Raw genomic sequence first — 22,093 nt, 5'->3', positions numbered from 1 at the left:
CAAAGAATTCTGGCAAATGGCAAGAACAAGTTCCAAAGAGACTGGGAAAGACAGCCGTATTTCTAAGTTTATTGAAAAAGCATAAATCAGATAAAATTGCTAGACAAAAAAAAAAAAGGATTTAGCATGCATGGTGAAATATTTTCAGGTGGTCAAGATAGAATAAAACATTGCCAACTCTTTTTTTTTTTTTCTTTTTTTTTGCGGTACGCGGGCCTCTCACTGCTGTGGCCTCTCCCGTTGCGGAGCACAGGCTCCGGACGCGCAGGCTCAGCGGCCATGGTTCACGGGCCCAGCCGCTCCGCGGCATGTGGGATCTTCCTGGACCGGGTCACGAACCTGTGTCCCCTGCATCGGCAGGCGGACTCTCAACCACTGCACCACCAGGGAAGCCCCATTGCCAACTCTTTTAAGCTTACAGTTCTAGTGTAAAAACAAGGACGCAAAACAATACATTGAAAAAAGTAGTAACCAAAATAGCTTTGAGAAAGCACAAAATTGGAGGATTAACACTATCTGATTTCAAGACTTATTAGAAAGCCATAGTAACCAAGAAAGTGTGGCAACCGGTACAAAGATAAATGCATAGAAAAAGGGAAGAGAGTAGAGTCCAGAAATAGACTCATACATATATGATATGTGGATCAATGAATTTCAACAAAGATGCAGAAGTGTTAGTTGGAAAAAGGATAGTCTTTTCAAAAAATGGTGCCTAACAATTGAAATTTCAGATGCAAAATACAACTTACTTTGATTTATACCAATACAAAAATTGATTCAAAATGCATCATAGACCTAAATGTAAAACCTAATAGTTTAAAACTTTAAAAGAAAACATAGGAATAAGTCTTTGTGACCTTGGGATGGGCAAAGATGCCTTAGATTCAACACCAAAAGCATGATCCATGAAAGAATAAACTGATGAATAAGACTTTGTCAAAATTTAAAATTTCTGTTCTTAAAATCACTGTTAAGAAAATGAAAAGACAAATCACCAAGTGGGAAAAAGTATTTGTAAATCATATATTGGCTAAAAGACTTGTATCTAAAATATATAAAAAATTCTCAAAACTCAATAATCAGAAAACAAACAACCTTTTTTTAAAATGGGAAAAACACTTATACTGACTTCTCCAAAGATATACAGGTAGCAGATAAGCATATTAAAAATATACTTGATATCATTCATCATTAGGAAATGCAGATTAAAATCACAATGAAATACCATTGCACACCTAATTTAATGGCTAAAATTTTTAAAAACTTACCACCCCAAGTGTTAATAAAGATGTGGAAGAACTGAAGCTCGCATATACTGCTGATATGAATATAAAATTATCCAACCATTTTGGAAACAACTTCGTCATTTCTTAAAAAGTTAAAGGTACACCTACAATGATATGATTCAACCATTCAATTCCTGTGCAGTTACACAAGAGAAATGAAAACTTGTCCATACAAAGACTTGTATATAACTGTTCATAGTAGCTTTATTTGTAATAGCCAACCCAATGTTTATCAATAGTTGAATGACTAAACAAACTGTGGTATATATGTACAATGGAATACTATTCAGCAGCAAAGAGGATTGAATTACTGATAACCCAACAACATGGATGGACTCAAATTATGCTTAGTGAAATAAGACAGACAAAAAAAATGAGTACATACTTATGATTCCATTTATATAAAGTTCTAAGAAATACAAATGAATCTGTAGTGACAAAAAGTCAATCAGTGATTATTTGGGGAGAGTAATACAAAGAGAGGTTAAGGAGCACAAGGAAATATTTAGGAGTTATAGATAATGTGTTAATTTTCATAATCGTGGTGGTTTTTTTCATGGGCGTATAGATATGTCAAACCGTATCAAATTATACACTTTAAATGTGTGTAGCTTATTGTATGTCAATTATACCTTATTAAACCTGTTAAACCAAAAACAAACAAAAAAGCAGTATGTGATGAAGTTGGAAGAAGATTTGGGGATGATGAATTGTAGGAATTCTAACAGGATCAATATACCGCATGGTCGATTGGAAACGTTTCCCAGAGGAAATGACACCTGGCATTGTCCCGAATGAATGAGGAAATCTTAGTTCATGCAGATCAGTTCATTAAATAGTTTTTGAGCACCTACTATGTGCCAGGTGTGGTTCTAAGGAGCTTATTGCTTAATGGGTTAGACAGAGCTATAAATACTGCATTTCAAGGTAATTTGGAGTTAGAGCTGGATAGAAGTTTGCACGCAATGTTCTGAAAGCACAAAGGAAGGTGGATTAGCTTCACTTAGAGATTCTGGGAAGGCTTCATAAAAAACACTTCCTGAGCTAGGTCTTGTAGATGAGAATTATTAGCCAGGAAAAGAAAGGCGGAGTCAGTGCCCAAGAAGAAGGATACATCTGAGCAAAAATTTGAAGGTGTGGACAGTATGGTGCCTTCCGAGAAATCAAAGCAATTGACATTGGTAGATAATAAAAATGAGGTAAGGAGTGACACTCATGTATTCATCCACTCAGTTTGTTATTCAACAAATATTTATTAAGTGGTTTCTATGGACCAGGCGACATCAGGACAAAACAGGTGAAGTTCTTGACCTTATAAAGCTTCCATTGTGCAGAGGGAACTCATACTAGAGGGTGCCCTTGATTCAAAAACCCATAAAGGTCAACAAAGACCAGACTATGAAGAGTCTTGGATACCATCCCAAGGTGCTCAAGCTTTATTCTGGAGGCAAGAGGGATCCATGAAGAATGTTAAAAGAAGAATAACGTGATCAGGTTCATTCTCTGAAGATCATGCAGACTTAGAGGGGAGGGTTGATCTGATGAGAACGAGACTAGAGAAGGGGAAACCTGTTAGTTCACTGTTGTAAGAACCAGGATTGGAAACAGGAGAATAAAAGGTTTGAGGGCAAATCCATGACGAGTTCAGTTAGAGACATGAAGCTTTGACGCAACCAGGAAGCAGCTGGCTGTATTCGTCTGGGGCTCACCACGAAGGTCAGACTTAGAGATGCAGACTGGTGCTGAGAATCTGAATCAAGAGAAGGAAGGAAGCCTGAAGGGACGTATTTCCCACTGGTGTATCTATTAGACATTGGATGCTCACTTAATTTTTGCCTAAGCCTTCCTTTGTCCTAGCTATTTCCTCTTATTTACTATTCTTACATAGCCACCCCCAGCATAATCTACTGCCCCAGGAGGTGCCAATCTGTGGCAGCAGACTCAAGATTATCAAATCAAGCAATGTTGGATTCAGAAGGGGTTTTAGAGATCATCTCACTCATTCTCCTCCACTTACAACACTATTGCTTCAAAAATACTATTTTGATAATCTACCATCGATTAACATATAAACTATCCAAAATGACCTCACATCTGGGAACTAGAGGTGCAAAAATCCCACTGTAGATTTAATAATCTGCCTAAACATTGCTTAATGATTTAAAGAAACACAAGCAACAGACATCTAAATAGAATGATGTTTTATTTGTATGTGAATCTCTCTGAGTGTGAGGGAGGATGATACCTTCATCATGCTAAATTGTAACCCCTAAAATTTAGACGAATGATGGTGTCACTTGTCCTAATGTTTTTAAGATGCCCAGAGATGTAAATGGTCACTTATATCTCCCATAGACCTCACACTTGAACTACCTATCAAGACCATATCTTACACATATCTTCATGTTGAAGCGATCATATATGAGAAATGAAAGGCAGTTACAGAATCATAGTTCTTGATACGTTGATAAACGAGGCACATATCCTGGCCATTAAAATGAACAGAGAAACTTCTGGGTGGGCGTTTCCATAATCCCATTTCTTCCTTTTTGACAAAAGGGCCCCTGATTTCTGTCCTTTGCTGAATGTAGCCTAAAAACATTCTAACCTAGAGTTTAACCAATAAAGGCAGCAGTCCTACATTTAATACTGAGTGTTGTGATGGAACAGAAGATTTCCATCCTTGTGGAAACAATGTAGAAACCTGTAGAAGCCCAAGAGGAGAAAGAGTCACACCCACATCTTTTATTTCCTGTCAAGGATATTCCAGCTTTCTTGACAGAAAAATGGCCTTTTCAGTGACAGGAAGATAAAACTCAAAACTTTTGAGTTGTGGTGAAAGTTATCGTTTTGATGGTAGTGATGGTGTCGCTGCCTCTCCCCGCTTCCTCCTTCTATGCCTCTATATGACTGTCTCATCTAATTGAAAACAATAGCTCTTATTCATCCTACCTGATTCCAGGGACCCTAAGTAGACTGTGTAACTCTCACGGCTCAGAGCAGCTCAGACACCATGCAAATATCGATTAGTTTCTGTCTCACACAGCCAATTATATTTTTCTGGATTTGCTTTGATCTGCTTGGTGACACTTTGGTCCTCTGTACTTCCGATGACAAGGAGAGTTGGAATGCCTTATGGGACGCCCAGCACAGCAGCCTACACACAAAGGTCCTAGCTGCCAGGTGATGTAGAGGCTCTAGGTCAGAATGTTGCTACCTAAAGTCATTATTTTTGCTAATATCTATGGAACCCCCTTCATCCTGTGCTTTAGCACTAATGTAGGAACAAGAATCTAGCCTCCCTCTTCACTCTTATAAGAGGCTTCCTTATTTAGCTAAACTATTGTCAAACTTCTTATGTTGAATACTTTAAAAACATAATTTGTATCAGGTTTAGATGACTAACACATATTTACTTTTGACATTCATCAGAAGTCTTTGACAAAATAGTCACAATTCATTTCTTAGCTCAGAGTTTCATAGTAGAGAATGTTTGTGTGTACTGTTTGGGACTGTCTTTGACTGGGAGATCGTTTCAGTATTTAAATCCAGAAATTATATGGAGTAGTTCTTATCAAAGTGTTTATCATTTCTAAATGAAGTAATCTTAGGAAACATTTTGTTATAACTTTCAGTTCATAGAAAAGTTCAATCACCATTCTAAAAAGAAGGTCTTAAAACTTCACTAGACAGAGTGTTTGTTCCTCTTTCTGAATTACAAGGATCAAAGGCATTAACTCCAGCGAGCATATATGCTAGTTTTGTTTGGCACGGTGAAGGCAACACACAGCACCTCTCATGTGAGTTTATTGAACTCCCAAAGTACAGGATCTGGGTCCTACAGTGGTTATAAGTGAAGACATTATAAATTTCTGACATCTTCTAGAGACTGACAGTAAAGGAAATGGGCTTTCATTGTTTCTCCCTTATAGTTCACGAATACAACCCAGGCAATTTAGGAAGAAAATGAAAGACAAATCACTAGATGCCAAATTACAATTTCCATACTTCGATCTTGCTTCTCCACTCCGGGATGGGGCTCTTTAATATTCTACAACGCCTGTGACAACTACTTCTCCAAGTGTTGGATATGCAATTTCGATCTTTTTCTCTGAGTCTTTGTACCTTTTAGTCTAACAACAAAGAGGAACAAAGATCCTAATTATACCCATAATCATTATTATCTGAAGAAGTTCCCAGTAATTAAATTTTAAAGAAAATTTATTTAATGAGCTTCCTACAGTCACATCCAAGCAATACACATTCAAGTAGATAGTGATTAGTATGAAATAGCACTAATTTGAATGACTTGATAAAAGCTCCTACTTCACTACTATGTTTTTAATAATTGTGTAATTACATAGAGAATTATTCCTGTAAATATCGCTTGTTTTATATAGAATAGAGGACATGAAGATGTGTTCTATCCAGAGCAAATTTCCAATATGTTGAAGCTGTAGCTCCTTGTGTCAGCTAAAAAGTTAATATGTATGTCTTAATTACACAAACACACACACTCTCTTGCATCGAATATACACCTTTCATTTGCATGAGTTCAGAAGAAGTGCTTAGCTTGGTAGATGCAGAGGTGGAGGGAAAATAAATCTTCTCTGAAGGAGTGCATGGTCATTACCAGTGAATGGAAATGAAAAGCATATTTCAGTGAACATCTCCTAATTATCCCATAAGAGAGGCGCGATAATTGGCATAGACTATATCGATGTTGTCGCGTCTATATCATTTCCAGTGATTCATGAAGCTTTAGAAATGTTAGCATGTAATATTGTGCATTTGTTCTTTTCATTTCAGGGCAAAATAAAGTGCTGATCTTAAATACAACTATAGAAAGAACTACGGCTCAAAGCAGACCTCGTTCATTTGAATATTTTTTCATATCATGGGACTAAAGTAACAAAGGATCCCACACATCCTCAAATAACTATTATAAGAGGCAATGAGACAAAGGCGACATATACTGGCCAAGGACTCAGGAGACCTAGGACCAAATTCCTGCCCTACCTCTAATTAGATGGGGTAACCTTTAACAGATTACTTGCCCTCCCTGGGTCTCAGTTTCTTCATCTATAAAATAAGATTAGAGATCTAATTTCTAAGGCACTTCCAACTTTCAGCTGCAGTTTTTCTCAACACCACTAGCTCTATGATACGTAGCACTTAATTTTATAAACAGAAACAATCTGCTAGATATATTTCCCTCTTCCTACAATTCAAAATGAAAGGCAATATTTATTACTTTCAAAAGGAAACATTTGGATATAAAGCATCTAATGCAGCTCTGGGTACCCAAAATATTTATTCAATATTTTATTCTATACGTCAGTGATACAATGTTATACTGACTTGTTCAATGGGCAATAAAAAGTCAACAAGGTTAAAATGAGAAAGTAAATAAGATAGATTTGGCATAAAGTTTTGATGTCACGCAAATAAAATTAAAATGGTCCTTCCTTCCTAACTCCTACCAAACTTTCCTTTTCAACTGCACACAATTTTATCCTTGGGAAATAGGACTTGGGATAGATGGAAAAAAGAGAAAAGCATCCAAAGTCATTGGAATCCAGCTCCTTATTAGCTGACACTTCATCAGTAGAAGTAATTGGCCATCCTTTGTGCAATCTATAACTTGCAGAGAGATATTAGCAGTTTTAGTGCTGGAATGGAATAAAGAAAAGTTGAGTAACTCTAATGGCAATGCCCTGGGACTCAATTCCAGAAGCAAGGTTAGCGTGGCTCTGGCTGGTGTGATTGGCCACAGAAACCCTTGAATTGCAAAAGAAAATGTACTTGATCTTGATCTGGCCATGTCTGATTATGCATTGTTAGAATTCCTCTTCTGGTCAACTTAAACATTATCATCCCTGCTGATATCAACAAGACACAAACGAAGTATGAATAGCCCCTGGAAAGTCCATGGTTTTCCTAAGCTGAAAAACAGGTTTGGAAAGAGAAGTTTTATCACCATTTATGTAGAGAAGTAAATTTGGATGCAAAGCATCCCGACTGAATTTCGACCATTACATAATTCACTTAGACTTTCAGGAATCCAGGACCTGGTCATTCACATAGGAAATAACTCCAGGTAAAGCTACTAGAAACACAAATCCAAATTCATGTTGGGTATTTATTGAAGGTTAGAAGAATTAAGGAACTAGTCTTAGGCATTGTTCACTTGTCCTCTTTCTTATGGTTCTTACTAAATAAAAATTCTTTTTAAAAAGCACTGTAATTTTTGAAGCCAATTCAGCAGCCATCTAAGATTCTAGAGATGAGGTCTTTCTTTTTTTTTTTTTTGCGGTACGCGGGCCTCTCACCGTTGTGCCCTCTCCCGTTGCGGCACAGGCTCCGGACGCGCAGGCTCAGCGGCCATGGCTCACGGGCCCAGCCGCTCCGCGGCATGCGGGATCCTCCCGGACCGGGGCACGAATCCGTGTCCCCTGCATCGGCAGGCGGACTCTCAACCACTGCGCCACCAGGGAAGCCCTAGAGATGAGTATTATTAAAGCCAGCCTCCGTAATCAAAGTGGGGCAAATGACCAAATGATAAGAACACAGTTAAATTGTTCCCCAACACCCAGATTCCATGAAAAAGGAATCTTTGCATATGCTTCCCAATTTGGTGTGATCCTTTTGTGGAAGCTTTTTCAAGATGTATAGAGAATCAAACATAGCTAGATAAAAGGACAAAAATTAAATCTTCAAAAATTATAGATATTAAGAATTCTGTAGAGTATCTGCCACTTAGGGTTTTCTGCTTCAAGTCGGCTTTCAAATTAATGGTCGAAAAGATATTAATTGCTTTCAATCCAAAATTGTATTTACATTTGCTTTAAGTTCAATAACTACCACATTTCACATAATTGCATTCTAGTCAGCGCACTAGTCTTCATTTTAAAGTGTTTTGTGAGTCCTTAAGATGCGAAAAAATTAACATATCATGAAAAGGGCAATTCATTTGAGGATGAAATCTGGGTAGGAGAATTTCACTCCGTAAATACATTATTTGAGCAGGCTAGACTCAATAGGAATCATCTTCAGGTTTTCCTGTTTAATTTCAGAAATAAAGCAGGCAAATTTAGGAACAAGAAGAAACCTGAAAATAAAAGTAAGTTTGATAGCAACTCGTTGGCAATGTCGAGAAGCTGCCACTTTTCTGGCTGATTTTATTTTCTATGCCCATGTTGTGGGAGAAGAATGCCAGCACAGAAAAAATAAAAAGCTGAAAAAATGCATTTTGATTAGTAAGGAAATGGTCCTGATTGTGAATTTCTAGTTTGTCTCATTCTTCTGGCTTTCCTTTCAAAAGACTTTTCTTTCATGTTTTATGCTCCCGGGCTGTTAATGTACCCTGATTTGTTGGTTCTGCTTTCAACTCAGGCATTCAGTACCTATACCTGTACTTCTCCATCTCCTTTATTACACTACATCTTTTGATGCTGGTAGTTATTTAGGTACGCTTTTTATCAAGTCCCCAAGATACACTGAAAAGAAGTCTTTCTTCCAGCTCAGCAGGATACGTAATAGCCCATTCAACTTCATTCAATTCAATTTCACAGAGCTTCACTGAGCAACCTACTATGTGCTAGGCAGCTGGGCAGCAAGAGTAGGGACCCGTTAGTCTCAATGTACATGCAAGTTCTTCTTAATGTTGCTTCCTGCAGTATTTTCTTACTTCTGATGTCTCATTTCTCTTAATTCCATCACACACCTCACGTAAACGGCAGCCTAGGTCATTTAGCAATACACTAAGTTTCACAGCTGGGTAGAGGCAGAACTTTGTATCGTGAAGCAATACCCAATGACCAGAACAGTACGCTGTCACCTTTTCTGTGTCTGAATTCAGTGACTCAGTCAGTTGGCATTTAATTAGTTAATAAACAGACCGTTTCAGGGAGAGCATGCATTAGCATCTGACACCGGCTGGCAGATGAGCCTTCTTGATTGATTAAAATATACATTTAAATATATTCCCTTAATTTATATCAGTTGCAAAGTGAGGCAGTTATCTTTATAACTGAGAGCATTAGCGTAAATTATTTAGTATCTTCATTCTAATTTGTACCATATTATAATATCTATCTTGATCTCAGAATGAAATAAATCATCTGTCCCAAACTAAGCACACTGACTCCTGAGATTTTTCTATCTCTTTCCCATCTTTGCCTCACAATTTTTCCAAAGGAGACTGGAACTTCAAGGAATAGCAGTAGATTACTTGAGTGGAGAAAATAAACTTTAAAAAATGTTGTGGTTATTTTCAGAAGAATGATGAGCTTAGACTCTGACTTATGTTTATTTAAATATTTTATGATAAATTGAAAATAGAGAATAGTCTGAGCTTCCTCAAGACGTTTTGAATTTTTAATTTTGTCGCTGTTGCTGTTTTGGGGGTTTTGTTTCTAATCTGGATTAAAAATCCTTCTCTTGCCAGTCACTGCTGATAGTTGATTATGTGGCTGGTTTTGTCCTGGGCTCCCTAGGCAGGATGGTACAAAAAGAAACAAAAGATTTAACTGCAGTCATGTTTGAAGAATGAAGAATACAAGAGGTAAGTGAAAATGTAAAATATTGTACAGTGTATTTAGTACAAATACACATAAAGAAAACACTTTTTCAAAATAATTTTTGCTGGTAATAAATACATATTAATTATAAAAGATTTAGAAAATAAAGGAAAGGACCAAGAAAAAACTAAATTACCTATAATCCCATAATTCAAAAATAACCATTACTGACATATTGATGCTTAGCTTCCTACACTTATCTGGCTGTATTTTTCTCCCTAAATTATGATTATACTAAGCTAACTGTTTTGTAGCCTTCTTTTCCACTTAATGTTTTAACATGAACATATTCCCATGTTGTTAAATAAAATTCTTCTGGAACGTTTTTAATGACTGCATAGAATTCCATCATGTGGATACAATGTAACTAAAGTTAACCAATTCTCATTGTTGAATATTTTTATCATTCATTCTCTGTGAATATTTAAAGTAATACTTGAATATTTTAAATAAACTTTTCACACATCCATGATTAGGAAACTATCTTGTGGTACACATTACTAGCACTCACTAACATCCAATCTCCTCTATTGCATGGGCAATTGGAAGAGAGAGAGATTTATGGGACAGGAGAACATGGAGGAATTTTAGAATCCATTTTAGTGAAGTTTGAGGCCAGATACCACATTGATCTTGGTGGTGATGGCGAATTACAGATATTTGTTACTAGATGGAAACTAAGAAATGAGATCACAGGGAATTCCCTGGTGGTCCAGTGGTTAAGACTGGTGCTTTCACTGCGGTGACCAAGGTTCAATCCCTGGTGAGGAACTAAGATCCCACAAGCGCGAGGTAAGGCTGGGGAAAAAAAAAAGAAAGAAAGAAAAGAAATGAGATCACAGGTCCAGGAAATGGTAGTGTAGATAAGCTTTCATCCATTTAGGAGATAATACCCAAAACACAGGAAAAATTACATAACAATAAAAGATTTCAATAAGCTTCAAGACAAAAATGTGCGCACAATGAGGGAGTGAATGATTGTCAAAGGTTTTTCTACACCAGAAAATTCAAATATTTTGTTTATGTACCCTCTAAAATTTTTTAAATTTTGTATTCCCTTAAACACTTTAAATGTACATATATAAATTTTATTGTATATTTATAATTCCAAAAAAATGTGTCTTGCAATGTATTACATAATCTCTAAGTGTTTTTGATATATTTTTATCAATATATTTTGAACTATGAATATATGTTGAATTTTGGATTTAGCTCACTCAAATAGTCTGTTAGTCCTCATTCTCAAAAAAATCAGCCAATCAGACTTACTTTATGCTGGAAAAATAAAATCTGACTTTATTTTTCTAATTCAAACAAAATGCTAATGAATGTCCCGATGGCAATCTTTTTTTAAAAATTTATTTATAATTAATTTATTTATTTTTGGCTGCGTTGGGTCTTCATTGCTGCGTGTGGGCTTTCTCTAGTTGCATCAAGCGGGGGCTACTCTTCGTTGTGGTGCGTGGGCTTCTCATTGCAGTGGCTTCTCTTTGCTGTTGAGCACTGGCTCTAGGCACACGGGCTTCAGCAGTTGTGGCACGTGGGCTTATTGCTCCACGGCACGTGGAATCTTCCCAGACCAGGGCTCGAACCCGTGTCCCCTGCATTGGCAGGTGGATTTTTAACCACTGTGCCACCAGGGAAGTCCCCCGTAGCAATCTTTTTATTTCTGAATTCTATCTTTTTTTTTCTGAATTCTATCTTTAATTATATCTGTGATAGATGATAGATAGATAGATAGATAGATGATAGATAGAGTAGGCACGATGCTTTCGCTGAGTTTTCCACCTTGATGAAATAAGGTACAGCATCCTTCAAGATTTCTTATAGTAGCTTTTTGCTTGGATCTTAAAGGACAGTCCCTTAGGAGTGAGTCATCCACAAGGAACACGTTTGTTTTATGTTACAATTGTGTTTACACCTTTTGCAATGATTTTTGTGCCCCAGAGGCTTTCACACAGTGGAGTAAGAAGATTCAGAATGGATGAGATTTGCATTTCTTTGGTAAAGTGGAGCAATTTTTAAAGAGCAGGCAGGAAAGGAGCATTGACCTACCACAGACCTCAGGCAGATTAACTGCAGGGGATAATGTGATTGAAGTTCATAATCAGAAGAGTGATTCCCTGAAAGTTATCCATGCCCAGACACCCTCTGGAAAGCCTTTCTTATGCCCCACGTTGAAGACTCTTGTTTAGATAAGGGATCAGCAAACTGTAGCCTATGGGCCAAATCTGACCTGCTGCCTGCTTTTGTAAATAAAACTTTATTGGAATACTGCCTTGTTCATTGTCTTACATATTGTCTCTAGCTGCATTTACACCGTGACAGCATGGCTGAGTAGTTGTAACAGAGACTGAATAGTGCTCAAAGCCTAACATATTCACCATCTGGACCTTTACAGAAAACTTTGCTGACTCCTATTCTAGAAATTATAAAGTTGCATAAGTAGATCAGAGAAAGAGAGAGTACTTTAGGTTGGGCTGGGCAGCCTAGAATGTGCTACTTAGCTGGAAAAGATTTGGAAAGGTGAAGAGAATAAAAATGGACAAAAAGCATGCTATCACTGTATCAAAGACTAAAATGAGGACTCCATATAAATAAGCAGGCCCATGCTAAATTTTATAGACAAGATAATTATATATGAAGAAGAAAAGCCCACGAATAATGCTTTAGTCAGAGAATGAGCCATTACAAACACATGCTATCATCCCAGCCAAGATGAGGGTAAATTGTTCCCAGTCACAGGGGCATTTCCCCTGGAAGTCTCAAAGTAGCAGCTAACAGTGAATGAGATCCTTAAGCAGGCTTTAATAATGGTGGATGTCTGCACTAATGCAACTAATTGATTCAGATATGAAACCCAAGCTCAGTAATGTAATCTAAGTGATATTTAGTTTTCTAATGTGACTCTGATTTCCCAGAAGAGGCTAGAGTGTGTAGGTTAACCCTCACTAATTTTTTCTTCTATCTGTTATTTCAGGAAAATTTCTATGACAATCACTCAATATATTCTTAAAATCACCACCTAAAAGCCATAAAGAACATCAACAAAAACATAAGTAACAGACACCAATACTCCACTAATTTGACTTAACTAGGGTTGGGATTATTTTTAGAAATATTAGGAATGTGACTTTTGTGTAAATGCAGTAAATCCAGCTAGGGAGGCTAGGCGTATCTTAGAAGAAGGTCCTAGAGAAACTCCTTTAATAAACTGAAAGATTTGGTTGTATTCACCCCATCAGTTATAGCATTATCGGCATGTATGAAGGACCTGCCACATAGAATACATTGGGTATATCTGAATGTAGGGTGGCAATTTTTAAACCTTACCTTTGCAGATGTGATCATACTGTTCACATACAATAATTAGAAGAAAATTTTTGTAAGGAGTTTTTGAATTATTAAAACTTCAAAATTGATAGTGTCTAAATTCATATTTTTTTCTCTGTAGTTTCCAGTCCTGTCTTATGATCAGAGACTATTTCCAAATTCAGCATTTAAAATTTAGTATAATAAACATTAAACATCTTATGTAGAGATAGATACATCCATAGACTTCACTATACCTTGACCTTGGTTCCGAAGTTCCAAAATTTAAAAAAAAATGTCTTCATACCTTTATTTATTTGGCACTTGATGTATTGGTCAAAGCCCAACCAGGAGACAATAACCACGTGGTAATTTGAATAGGGACAGTGTAATATAAAGAACAATTAACAGAGAGTTGGAGTAACAAGGGCTTGGTTAGTAGGAGTTAAAGAAAACAACAAAGAATAGAGGAATAACACGTATGAGGAGTAGCCACTATGCCTAGGACTGAGATAGAGTGCCAGGAAAGACCCTTCCCCAAACAGGGCTGAGATACAGACCTCATTGAAGGGGGCCTGGCTATAGCTCAAGGGATAACAAGGAGTAGCTGAGGTGCCACGCTGGCAGGACTTGCTAGAAATCTGTCCTCTGGAGGTGCTGGGGAAAGCAATCCTCATGCTGGTGCCAAGCCTCAGAAATCACTATAAAGTCACCCAAGAAAGTGGTGAGAGAGGATGTCCATGAGTCTCTGCCTCGCCAGCAGCACTCCACGCTGAAGCCATCACAGGAGATTCTGTGGAAGCTTCTGACTGCTGTGGGCCACATTAAGCTTCAGGAACTGGGATCTAGAATAGCCTTCCACAAAAGGAGCCAGGTATGGGGGAAACTGTGCCCTGTAAAAATCTGGTGAGCCAAGCACACCGGAACATGGAAGAGAAACCCCTTTTTCCTTATCCTGCCAGCACCCTCTTTAATGACAACTCTTAATGCTTTTCCAGCTGGCGGAGGAGAAATATTTACAAATCCCACCTCCATTATTACAGAGCAGCAGACAAAGAAGGGTATATTTTGAGCTAAGAGGTAATAAATCAATAACTGTCACACTTGGCTTTCATAAGTATGTCTTCAATATGCTGTAGATCTTCACACTGCTGAGAATTCCACAATTGTCCATTTTTCCATATAATACCTGGAAGGCTCTTGGTAACCATTCATTCAATATGTATCTATTGAGTACCCTTGGTAAGTCTAGAATGTTCTCAAAGTCAGGAGTAAAAGATGAAACTTTGTAATCCAGGCCATTTTGTACACTTGAGTAGGAGAGGTAAATGGATATCAGCAGTTGGATACGATGGGCTGGGTACTCTACCAGAGGGGTAAATACCCAAAGCCCGTGAACCCCAGGGGAGAAGAAACTAAGTCTGCCTTAGACGAGAGGAAGGTGAGGATGAACAATATCCTGCAGAGAAGGTGACATCTTATTTGCATCTTGAAGGAGGACTGGAAGGTTTCCAGAAAGACAGGAGGCCTCTTTTGAGGGTGCCAAACATGCAAAGGCCCAAGGTACCAAAGATAATGAGTTATTGACTAAAGGGCCAGTAGTTCCAGGAGGCTGCATACACGAAAGTAGTTAGCAGCCACATGGGAAGACCCATTCGGATAGAAAAATTACAATTTGACTCTAAAGGTTATCTTTTCTCCATCTCCTGGAACAATTTTTTAGAGAAATATACTATTTTCATTCATCTTCCTAGGGAGTTGAAGACGGTAAAATTAAATGCTTAGATTTGTACTTGCTAAAAGAATCAAACTGAATGCAAAAGAGAACAAACAGTGTTAAGAAAGAATTGACTTGCTCCGTTTTTTTCTTTTCTTTTTTTTAAATTCAAATGTGACTCTGCAGAGCCACCAACATAATATATTGGAGGATCAGAACATCTGAGCCACATCACTGATTAGCCTGCTTTTCACCCAAACTGAAGGGAAAAAAAAATATTGATGAACGAAATAAATGACTCATTGAAAATGACTGAGCATGCAACATTTCGGTAAAGGTGGCATGGCAACTCTACTGAGCCGTATTTTAATTTTGAACCACAGCAGAGGGCAATACAATTCCCTGGTCATCAGTTTAGAATTTTAGAAGAGCTAATAAAAGTTTAACATTGTATTATGGAGATCTGAGGAGCTTCCCGGAGCAGAAGAGGAGTGGAGATTTTTGGGGAAGATTCTGTTTTCTTGTTTTCTCTACTGTAGGGAAAATGTGTGCCCTGGGCATGGAGAGAGTGGGGAGGGGGTTCTTGCATCCAGAACTCTTGTTGGGACTTAGAAGTCAGGTCCTGTAGCAAATTTTATTCCTACTCAGGTTAGAAGTCAAATGTTAGCTCTAACACTTCTACGTGGCTCTGGAGAGACTCATTAAACTGGCTATAAAAGCTGGTTAGGGTTCATGGCTACTTTGACCCATGGGTAGAGCAAGTAATCATTTACATAACCCTCTTTTCCCAAGCAACGCCCCAGAAGACTTGTCCCAATGTCCTCTGCATGGCCTGGCATTTTACTGTGTTGTATAATTCTCTGGGCATGTTGTAAATATTAAGTGATTGCGTCAAGCTACTGCCTTTTCCAGAAATCTTCTGCAAACGGCGTATACCTCTAGGATAGATAATAATGGCTAACATTTATTTGGCACTTACTAATTCATCCCATGTCTAAATTATTAAAAATCACGTACCCTTTTAATCCTCACTGTGAAATAGGTTCTTTGAGCAACGCTATTTTCCAGATGAGAAAAACTGAAGCTCAGAGAGATTAAGTAAGGTCCGACAACTAGTACTTCTTGAAGCTGCTACTTGAAGGCAGGTGGATTCTAAGGTCTTGCATGGACTCATCACTTGCCACTAGAGCCTTGATCAGGATTACATTGTAGGATAAATCCTGATGAGGGCTTACAGGAACCAAGAACTGTTTTAAACATTTTGTATACATTATTTCATGTTTTCTTTAAATGTAATACTCCCATTCAGTAGGTAAATATTGAATGAAAAAGGAAACTGAGGTGCAGAAAGATAAAGAAAAGTTCCCAAGATCATGTAGTTATTAAGGACTGAAGCCAAGGTCCTTAGTAAGGACCAAGGTCAGCCTGATTCCCAATCCTACAATTCAAATAGATTGCTCAGTTCTCCCAATGACTATACCCCCTCAACTCAAACTGTCATCTACATTTTTGTCATATATATTCTTATTTCTGTACATTTTAATAGAATCTCCAGAGTCAGAGTTGGCAATATAGCTGGAAGAAGGAGGCGAAGAATTTTTCTTAGAGTTGATTTGCATAGCAAGCCCACTGGACTTAGTGGGGCTGATGGTAGTTGTGGGGAGGAGGTTGGTACCACTGAAGCAATCTCTAGGTGCCACTGTAATTCCAGCATCTCTTTGCTTATCCTTTCTGTCCAGCTGTGGGCTTCTCTTCCATGTAGCAATTTTGATCAATTTCAAGATACTTACTCCTCCTCTGAACATTCAGTCTTCTTTTGGTAATGCCTCCAATTTGATAGCTATAGTGTACGCAAAAAAGAAGGGGAAAGAACCATTATTTTAAAGCCATCTACTAAGTATGGAGTACGTATGGTACTGTACTGTTGTAGATCTGTATCTCATGGATTCTAAAATATACAGTATTTTTTACATCTTAATGCCTCTGGAATCAGGATGCCCCTCACAATCTACTGGATCTGGCCATCACTACTGACCGTCCAGCAGACATGACATAATTCTCATTGTCCAGTTATTATTCTTGGTAAAATGACTGGACAACTCCAACCCCTTGGCATTTCAGTCAACAAAACACTGAAGGACCATTTGAAGAAGGAATAAAAGTGTTGGTTAGTATTTGAAAACCTCTATCGATTGACACCCCCAAATCAAAACATGTTTGTGAGAGCATCCTGGGAGAAATCCCAGATGTAAGAATAGAACATTCTTTTAGGAAACACTGCATCACCATCGATCGTGCAAGCCCAGAGGGTGAAGTTGTGGAAAAAGCAGAGACATCAAGAACTCTGAGTCCAAAAGCTGGTACGAAAGATCAGATGAGAAGTCTAGGAACCCTTGGCTTGTTCATTTCTCTTATATTTCCCCGTTTACGTATGACCAAGGTCAGATTTGATTTTTCAAAGACCTATGTCTAAACAAGTCTAAAAGAGCTCTTTGAATAAATAATAAATTCTAAGTAATAAGAAAGATTGTATTTGGAAATTAACTGGCATTTTTCTCTTAGTGAAACAAAATAATGATGCCACTTATGGTAGGTGATATCTTAAACTCAGGGAAGCACAATGCACCTCATTTTATTCTCACAATAACCCTATGAAGTAGGGCTCATCATTCTCAGCTTACAGATGCAGCAGAGATTGCTCAGCTAGAAAGAATTAGAGTGGAGGTTAAGGTTAAGTCAGGTCAGACCCCACACTCTTGCCTTTTTATTACCCCATGTGGCCTCTACAGGGCTTGGGCTCAGTCACTTACTGGTTTTGGAGTCTTAGGCAAGCCATTTAATTTGCCTGGATTTCAGTTTCTGCTTCTGTAGAATAGAGATGCAAACACCTATATCACAGATGTGCCGGCAGGATTAAATGTGGCCAGACTTCACAACCTCCCAAACCTGTAAAGATGGGAGGCGTCCTCCTTGTCAGGGATCAGCCTTGGTCCCATGGCAGCTTCTTGAAATGCCTGCCTTTCGTTAGAGCGTGGTCAGAAATGTTTTCCTGTGAATGTCCAATCACACCTTGATGGTCAGCATTTTGAGGACAGAGATTTATTGTTAAAAATCCTATCCTGTATTTATAGCATCCTGTGCACATAACGGGCGCTGAATGGATATTTGTCTAAATGAATAAAACCGCATCTGAAAACTTGTGAAGCTTCAATGCTACTGATGTTATTCCCTGTGAACCTGTTGGAACAGAGGACAGGCTGGGAACAGCATATGTTGGTGATGATTTGGCTGCAAAAAGCGTGAGACTTTTTAATAAAACTGCACTAGACCACATTCTCTCCCATAATGATATTTATGACATTTTAGGTAGCAGGAGACTCTGGAGAGAGGAAATAACAGAACAGGAGATAGAATAAAGAGTTGCAAACACTGATTTTTTTTTTTTTTAAAGGATGCGTGGCTACAAAAGAGTCCCACTTGGGGTGTGATACATGCCTTTTCATCGTGTACTAAGTCATATGAGATCCTCTGGAAGGAGCTTCTGTCCTTAGAAAGCAATTTTCACTCAAGTTCCAAAAGAATGTCAAATAATTATCTTTTTAAGTACATGTTTATGTATTGTAATTAACTTTAAAATCAGCCTTTCTAATTCCCAGTGCCTAAGAAATTCCCTGGTTATTAGTTATTGAGGAAGGGTCGTTCATCCAGGGCCCGTAGATTTTGTTTAAAATTGAGCTGTCTTCCTGCTGTTTAACAGTCCCTGTGTTGTTTGCAGAAAAGTAATGCATCTCCCTAAATGCACCTAACTCTCTACCAGCCAATGAGTTGGACACAGGGGCCTCGATGTGTAATACCAAGAAGAAATTTGTACACATGAATACACGCTGACAATGCAGTTGTTTTTTGTTTTGTTTTGTTTTGTTTTTAATAGCCAAGATGCATGTGATTTTGTCTTCTGGAGCTTCTCAGCCCAGCTTGACACCCATTCCATAGAGAGGGTTCCTTGAAGCCCACATGCAGGGATGCTGAACCAAGAGACTCCACAACTGTTCCCATTCGTGGAAGACTTAAAAGCAAATTAATGAACACGGAGCTGGGGAGTAGGGATGTGTTTAATAATTCTGATATATTGCAAGACTGGAGCTACATGTAGAAGAAAAAGAAAGCTGAGTATGACATTTGATTTGAGGGGGGCTCCCAAGTCCTGGGGCCCCAAATTCTTCACCTACTCTCTTGCCATGGCTTTCAAATTTCTTGCTATGATTGTCATTTAAAAAATTTTTTAGTTTTTTAAAATTTTGTTGGAGTCTAGTTGATTGACAATGTTGTCTTAGTTTCAGGTGCACAGCAAAGTGATTCAGTTATACATATACACGTATCCACTCTTTTTCAGATTCTTTTCTCATGTAGGTTATCACAGAATATTGAGTAATGTCATTTTTTTAGATAAGGCCCTCTCTCCAAAGTCAAAGTGATACAAAGGACTGAGTATAAATCGCTTATCCCACAGTCCTGAATTATCCTGAATCTCTTTCCCTTACATTAGACATAAGACTTTTTGAGACTAGTCCATTTTAACATTAAAGTTTAGAATTTAAAATGGCCTGGGATGAGTGGTCCAGCTAAAGAAGACTGATCCAGGTGGGGACAGTATTCCATTCTGGGAAGCATGTTCCCAGGAATGGAGCAGGTACAGCCAGAGGGAGAAAGTCAAAATAGCAAAGATCAATTCTATGTCTTTAACGATTGTGGCGAGCTTGGAGGTGTCACATTCTTTTAAAATAACAATACACCCTTAAGATGACTGTCTGCTGTATCTTAATTTGAGAGATGTTGCAATGTATTATAAGGCCATGGGAATTTATAACACATTTTAGCAGGAGGGTCAGCCATGACAACACATAACCGCTGCAAAAACCCGGCCTACCTTCCCGGATGGTAGAAGAACTCACAAAACCAGTGACAACGGGCTGCGCCACGTTACAGAATTCAAAAGCTATAACCGGTTGTTATAAAAAGACAATTGAGCCACATGCTACAGTTTTTTTTCCCCCCCTTTCCATTAAAGCACAACAGAGTATCTTTGGCCTAATGTCCCCTGTGGGACGGGTTAGGGTGATTTGTGTAGAAATTCTCCCTTGACAAGCAGCTGTGAGTGCAGGCTTGCCGAGTTGACAGGCAACGCAGAACACCCTCCACGCAAGAACTCAGGAACAAAAAGCAAATCAATAGACATAATATTGCAAAACACTGCAGCAGGATCAACAGAGCTCTCACATCTATTTGATTTTTTTCTCCCTCATCTGTCAACACAATTGAGAAGTCGCGCTTGCTGATTGTGTTCAACTGGCAGACTCCACCGACTCTGGAGCCGCGACACTTGGATGTCACAGTCTCTGCGGCTCTTGGTCGCCAGCCTGGCAGCCTTGGAAGCAGCCTCCCTTTCGGGCGAGCTGCGTGCATCGGCCCTGCTTCTCTCGGTCTGGATGAGGCTCACTCCCCATTATGCATCTCTTCTCATCATTAGCACCGGCAGAAGAATCTGTGCCATGTTCTCTGTATCCAAAATATTTGAGGGAGGCAAAGAATCCCAGGAAGTCAATGAAAATGCGCTTCTATTGCCAGCTAGCATTTGCAACTGCCAGACTGCCTTGCATTCAAATTAGATTACCCAGCCAAGGAAGGACAGGGAGGGACTGGTTTCCAACTCAGCTTGCTTTTGTGACTAAATGGCTACGTTTAAAAAAGGTACACTTGATTCTCTTCCTGAGAGGTTATGCTCTGCTGGCTCCCTTGCTCACTCCCTGCAAGATTGTGAAGTAATCAACAAACCCTGAAACTCCCCCAGAGACGGGAACAGTGAGCCGGTTGCCCTCTGCCCACCCAGCCTGGTGCTCGGCAGACAGTTGGGATTGACCAGTACCGGCCATGTGGAACCAAGGGTGCTAGAACCACAGAGAACAGATGTATGTTGGCCCAAGAGCCCATGGACCTGAACTTTTCTCGGAGGGAGACCAGGATGACCGCATCCTTCTCTAACACTCTGGATAGGATAATTCGTCCAGTCGGTCTGGCAGTGGTTGTCCAAGTTGCCCTTGCCAGGGCCTAGGAAGTAGGTCTCTGAGAACTTGACCATCAAGGTATAATAGGCTTTACAGGTGAGCCAGAGAGGGCAGGTCTGGTGGACTTGGTGAGTAAACGAGTTGAACTCCCCGTATTCCAGCCTTGAAAGACCTTTCACTAGTTGCCAGAAGTGATGCTGGGAGCGTCCCCTGTTGGTGCCTCTGCCTCCTTCACATTCCTGGGGTCCCTGAGCAAAAACTGATCTTCCGTTTGCAGATTGGTGCCCTGAAACAAGCTGTTCTCTCTGACCTGTTCCACTTTCCCCAGGCACCTTTGCCTTGTTTTATAATCTTAATCCCTCGCTGTCTTTCTGTCTCTATCTCAGTCTCCACAGATACACACACACACAAACTTCCTTCCTGTTTATTATGGACAATTTCAAATATAGCAAACAGACAGAATGTATAATTAACCTCCGTGCTCTCAAACCCAGCTTCCACCTAATATCAACTCATGGCTAACGTATTTCATTCATTTTCCCTCTCTCACTGTGATATCATTGTGATGCAAATCTCAGACAGCCTAACACATCATTTGCAAATAGTTTGATATAGATCTCTGGAAGGAAACGAAGTATCATCCGCAAGAAACCTCTGAGCCCTCCACAAAGGGTCCCTCCTTTGAATTTCCGTGACACTTTGCATGCTCACCACTAGAACAAACTTGGTAGCCCATCTGTTTCCAGATTGTCTTCCTTGCTAGAGGGTAAGATCATGGAAGCCTGAAAGCCTAGCCTAGCAAGTAGAAGCTCACCGAATTGCACTGTATTCAATAGGTCAGCGCCCCTTCCACCCATCACTGATCACCCTCCCACCCCCTAACTCACAGAGGCACAGAGGGAAACAAATCATTCCCTTTGTTATTCCCCTTTCAGATAAACCATCGAGATGGTGTGAGCGTGGTTTTTAGACTCTGGATTTTAAGTGTTTTTTTGTTTGTTTGTTTTGTTTTGGTTTGGTTTTGATTTCTTTTTTTTTTTTAATTTTAAACTAGCTACTGTCAGTGCCTGTTCTCAAAGGCTATGGGAATCACCAGCCTCGTTTCTCAGCATCCTGCAGAGGACCTCATGTCTT

The sequence above is a fragment of the Lagenorhynchus albirostris genome, chromosome 14 (assembly GCF_949774975.1).
Source record: "Lagenorhynchus albirostris chromosome 14, mLagAlb1.1, whole genome shotgun sequence".
NCBI classification, from domain to species: domain Eukaryota; kingdom Metazoa; phylum Chordata; class Mammalia; order Artiodactyla; family Delphinidae; genus Lagenorhynchus; species Lagenorhynchus albirostris.
Note: the sequence above shows the minus strand (reverse complement) of the source record.